This window comes from Drosophila guanche, unplaced genomic scaffold (assembly GCF_900245975.1).
Source record: "Drosophila guanche unplaced genomic scaffold, DGUA_6, whole genome shotgun sequence".
In the NCBI taxonomy this organism is placed as follows: domain Eukaryota; kingdom Metazoa; phylum Arthropoda; class Insecta; order Diptera; family Drosophilidae; genus Drosophila; species Drosophila guanche.
Genome location: NW_022995751.1, coordinates 4,859,796 through 4,865,795, shown reverse-complemented (window position 1 = coordinate 4,865,795; position 6,000 = coordinate 4,859,796).

The following is a 6,000-nucleotide window of genomic DNA, read 5'->3' as shown; positions in this document are numbered from 1 at the left end:
AACCCTTTCTGCACTTTCTTTTATGCTCTTTCTACTCCAGCCCCTTACACAAAGTGCACTTGGCGGGCGCCTTTGGTGTGTGTGTGCCCCCGAGAAGCTCCTTCCCTACTCGGTCTCATCGCATGCTTATCCCTTCTTCAGGTTCAGCTGCTGCTCCTTTTGATGTTTTCTTGCTGCTGCTGGTCACAGTTTACTGTTGGAAGCAGACAACAACAGGAAAAAAAAGGCTAAAGGAAAGGCAAAAAGAAGCCAACGAGAGGAGATAAAACTTTGGCACACCTTGGCAGGAGCAGCCCTGGAGCGGGGCATTTACTTTGAGTTCTCATTACGAGTACTTGTGCTCCTTTTTTTTATTCTCTTTTATGGTGTCATGGCAGTTTATTGTTTTTATTGTTTGATAATTATCGCAGAGAATGCGAAATGCTTTTACCTTTCTCGGCAAAATAAAAATGGAATGGCCGGCACAAAGGACCATTGTCTGCGAGAGAGATAGAGAGAGAGAGGTTCAAGAGCAGCCATCAGCATCGGCATTCAACACCTAAGTAAAATGTTGAAATCTCAGTAGTCTCAGGGCCAAGTGAAACAAACATCAAGACGGGGCGCTCCAATTCGTGGCATGTGGCATGTAACCTCCTGCTGGCAGTTAATAAATGTGTCGCCATGCCAATGGAGACTCACACGTGCCTGCCCGAGCGAGCTGTTCGCTTTTGATCTGCGCACAATGCCCGTGGGAACAGGACATGCAAATTCATTTGCCTAAACATGTGTCTCATTCCGTATTTAGGGCCCCTGGATGGGCGCGTGGGTGCTTCGCTTGTGCCTGATTGATGGCTGGATCTTATGATGAATATTTGATTGTGTGGCAGCCCGAAACATAGTTGACATTTGCTGCCAGAGCAGAGCCTATCCAACAAATGACATAATTAGCCACAAAAGGCGCAAGGACATGGGATAAATCTTGAGTTATTTTGGCAGTAACAAACCTACGAGCACCTACGAGAATCCTGCCTGTCTGTACGTCGGTTGGCAGACACTTTCAATTTGCCCAAAATGCACTCAAGTTGCTTGTCTGAAGACAAGAAATTGGCACAGACTGGAGATACAGCAGCTAGCACAGACGACAGCCAAGTGTATTGTCGTCTTAGCCATATTGACTAGCTGTCTGTGCTTCGACTGTTGCCACTGCTGTGTGAAGCTGTTCGAATCAGTTTTCTTATTAGACAGCAGCAGCTCCAGCTTTACTTATTCAGGCTGGATGGTTGGGACTGGGACTGGGACTGCTGCAATCCTTGATATCATGGATTTCAATTTGATTAAGTGCCTGGCATTATGCATTATGCATTTTGTAGCTAATTTATTGATAATGATTATGGCTAGAGCCGCTTCTGTCGTAATGAGTTCTGGCAATTGTCAAGCACGTGCAGGAGGTGCCATAACATTTTTTTGCTCTGCGCTCTCCAATTAGCCTCAGATGCAGAGGGACTGGGCCGCAGAGCTGCAATCCTTGCGGCGTTTCCTTCTACTTACAGACGTGACACTGGCATTTGGCAGTCGCTTGTACGCTGATTGCCATATGAGCACTGCAGACACACAGAAAGAGCAGAGTAAGGGAATGGGGTTGGGAATGGGAAAGAGCGAGAGCAGATGGGAGCGATAAGCATATCCGCTGCTTACATCAACTTTTGGCAACTAAAACTGCAAATTAGTTGGAGAAAACTCGCCAGCTCGCTGTAAACCAAATTTTAAATTGCACTCGATGCTGTGCACTAATCCAATCTGTTCATTTATTTTAACGACAGGGCTTTATGGCTCTCATAATGGAACACACACGTGACGCGACGGGAAGATACCCTCCAGCCAGGTGCTCCAAGATCCAAAGGAGACTTTCTTGTTTTGTTTTTTATAGCTTCAATTATAAGCCGATTGGAATGAGCTTCTGGAATCCGATGGGTAATATTATTAGCTGTGGTTCTCCACAAATTGTGTGTGCCGAAACACACTTTCTTCTGGCAAGTACACACAATTCCGCCACAGTTCTGGCACTGTTAATATTTTGTATTATTTATGGCGACAATTTGCCGTCCAAAGATAACAATCGAAACGAAACGAGACGAGACGAAGCGAAGGAGTAGCCATAAAAGGAATCACGACGCAGGGGCAGAGTGTCATGGGCAAGTTTGTACTTGCAACTAGAAGTAGAAGTAGAAGTAGAAAAAGGAACTTTAAACAATTTCACGCCCATAGATGGCGACCATAAAAGTGCAGCGACAGCAGCAGCAGCAAAGGACAAACTTTAAGAATTCCCTTTCGCAGTTTTTGCAGAGTTTTGCAGGCAACATTAGGTGCAGCTGGCTACAGTCCTCAGTGCAGGACTAGTCGCAGTCTCCATCAAAGCGGGGCAGTGCATAAAAGGCAATAAAATGCAATTATCTCAAACGGCATAACTGTCCCGCTTTTGGCAACGTTTTGCAGGCCCATAACTTGTCCAAGCGGCGGCTGCCAAAATGAAACAGAAAAGAGAGAAAAGCCGAAACCTGGAGATAGAGCGGGAAGTGGAAATCCGAATTTGATCTAATTTGTTTGACTGCCGCCTTAAAGCGGAGAAGCATTTTAAAGCGCTGGCTAAAGTTGCACCGCATGCGAAACGAGACGAGACGAGAGGAGACTCTTGCGCCCCTTTGGCAATGTTTGCAAATGAGCGTGCCGCCATTTTGCACGTTGCATGCTGCACGCTGCACGTTGCACGTTGCACACTTTATTAGTTTTCATACGCGCTCATCGTTGCTCCAGTCAACCTGCGCGCAAGTCAAATGCAAAACATGCAACTTTGGGCCCATGAAACTTTTGCAACAAAAGATGCAAATTTGCGTTGCAGCCAAAACGTGAGTGCACAGCGGGAGGAGAGAGGGGAGCGAGCTGCTTAACGGTTTCATTTTCCATGCAAATAATTAATGCCTCCTCCCCGCACAAGCAGAGCAGAAAGTAGTGAAATTTTAATATTTAAATTTGAGCGGAGTACAAATAAATATAATGCGAGCTTTAAGTTGTTTAAAGTAAATAAATTTAAAATGAAAATATAATAACTACAAATGGAATAATTTGTATGTGCTTTAAGGCGGTTTCTGTTTATTTTAAACTGATTGATGTTGAATTTGAATATGGAACGCATTAAGAGAGCTCTTTAAAAATACATAAATGTCATTTACTTGCAGAGCTTTGGTTGTTAAACGTTCAGTAATTGCCATTGCGTAGTTCTTTTATTTATCCTTTATTTATAGATCTATTTTCCCGTCCCCCCCCCATGAACCCTTGTGTGAACTTTCTGCATCATTTGGCAGCTGTTGAAAGCGAGCGCTTGAAATAATCAAAGGAAGTTGTCAGAGAAGCCAGAGACCAGAGACCAGAGGCCAGAGGCGGTTTTATGAGCACGTGTTGCCACTTTTTATGGCTTCACCCACGAAAATCCCACTATAACTCTGCGGGAGGAACCAACAGTGTGTTTTGGGGTAAGACCAAAGCCACAACAAAGTCGTCGCATCGGAGGCCAAGACTCATTGGCTCATTCAATTAGAAGCAGAAGGCGGCAGGCGGCAGGCGGCAGGCGGAAGCAAAAGTTGCACAACATTTAAACATTCCCACAGACCGCAGACAGGAGGCAGGCAGTCGGCAGGCAGTCGGCAGGCAGTCGGCAGGCAGTCAGACCATGAGGAAATTCTTTAATATTTTGATTAGAAGTGCTTGCGGTTAGCCGCTAAATGCACCGAGAAGGCACAACCCCCAGCCGGCTCCTGCCCCCGCTCTTCCTTTCACTCCTCGTCCCAACTGTACCCCGCGCTGGCTCTGCCCTTTGTGCCATTTGCAATGCAAAATGATTTTATTTGACAGCCGTTGTGCGGTGGCAGGAGCCTCACAGTATCCCCCAAATGTATGCGCCCCCGAACGAGAGTGTGTGTAAAATATAATTTTGTGCTCGCTTTTTTGCTGCTGCTGTGTTGACTGTGTGGAAAAGCGGAAACGTCTGTGCCACATCCGTTTCCGCCTTGATGGTTATAACTTCTTTTTCCGGCGCTGGCCAATCAACGCTGCTGCTGGAACCAGGACGAGAACCAGCTGTTGCAGCCCGGGTCCCGGGTCCTTTTGTGCCACTCTGTGGCTGTTATTGTTGCCAGTTCTTAGCAGTGCGTTTGGAGCTTCTCGAATGGTAAATTTCTCTCCTCGCTGCGCCATATTTTCCGACAGCTGCTGCTGCAGGTCCTGCCGGGGCTTAGCCTCTCTGAGACTTTTCAGAGTGTCACAAACAATAACAAGAAGCTCAGAAAAACCCCAAAGGTGGAAACAAACAGCAAATGGGAGCAGGAGCAACAAAACAACAAGTAAACAATGCTGCCAAGGCTCCCTCGACTCCTCTGGCGACAAAGATTGAATGGATACACGGGCTATGGCACACGTATTAAGCGATTGACGGAGGCTTTTCCTCGATGGAGTAATCTGCTCAAAGCGAGAGAGAAATGCACTCCTTCCTGTCTCTGCGTGTGTGTGGATTAATTATGTCTTTAAAGCTCATTCCTGCTGGACAGCCATACAGTAGATGCTTGAATGGATAACTTAATCGCTCAGACTCTCTGCTCTCTCAATTGGGAATTGTGTATAAATATTTCGGCACTTGCTTTTAAATGCCATGCCAAACAATCAGCAATTCGCTTCCATGTCCTGTGTGTCCTGTGTGTCCTCTGTTTGATCTATCCATTTGCATTTGCATACCGGATTGTCCGTGACGCCATCACCTTTGCTCCTCGCTTGATGTTTGCACTGCCACAGCCCCAGCCAATTCATAACAATTGCATTTCTGGGTGTGTCCGGGTGTGTCCGGGTGTGTCCGGGTGTGTGCTCCGTGCAACTTGACACTCAAGTGCGCGGCCTGCCAACATATTTGCACTTGAATTGGCAGTAGGAGCAGCGCGGGCCAGCGAGAGAGACAGAGAGAGAGTGAGTCAGTCAGCTGGCTGCCTGCAGTTTATATGGAAATTTTGTACGTTTATTCACACACACACACACACACACACACACACACACACAGTAGATATGCATTGTATAAAAAGTGCATGCCACTGGAGAAGAAGGAGGAGCACCCGTTGGAGTTACGGCCCCACAGATGGCAATCAATTTGCCCGGATGCCGAAAGTAATTCCCTCTTTGGAGTCGCTGCAAAAGAAATATCCAGAATTACAGTTTGACGAGCGCTGTGCAGGAGGGTTAAACTAGTTTTAAAGTTCACTTTAAGGGCCGCTCCACCCTTTGGCAGGAACTCCTTTGATGTCTTTGGGGCATCCGGCAGAGGCTGCCGGGCTTTTGCCTCTTATCTGCCAGCCATAAGCGTAACCGAAAAATAAAATTGTCTGGCAATTGGCGGCGATGAAAATGCTGTGAGCAAACGGCAATCGCGTCAAAAAGTTGCATATTAGCATTTCAAACGAGCGGCAGTTAGCCGCAAAAATTGCTACCCCAACGTCGAATGGTCGTCGCCAAGAAAAGTGCGCCAAATTGGCCAAAGGTGTGCACCACAAAAAAAGAGGTACAAACTGATGGAAAAAAATGGCATGACGATGGGAAAGGGAATGGAGCGTAGAATCCCCCAACGACACACGTTTGCTGGCTGACTGGCTGGCTGGCTGGCAGCACAAAAGAAAAGCCACTTAAATGCAGATTACAATAAAAGAACCAAGATTCTCCCTCTCTCTCTCTATCTCTGTCTATCTCTGTCTTTGCTGGCGCACTATGTGTGCGTTTTCTGGCTTTTTTTTGGGGGCCAACAAATCAAATCGTCAGCTGCAGCCTCAGCCGCCGTGGCAAGTCCTTTAATGGCCACCACATGGGGCCGGCTAAAATAATTCCCTAATGCTTGTCGCAGCCATTACCAGCAGCTAGCCAAAAACTTCAACCTACAGCCAGCAGCAGCAGCAGCAGCAGCTTCAGCATGCAAAATGCAAATGTCGTCGTCAT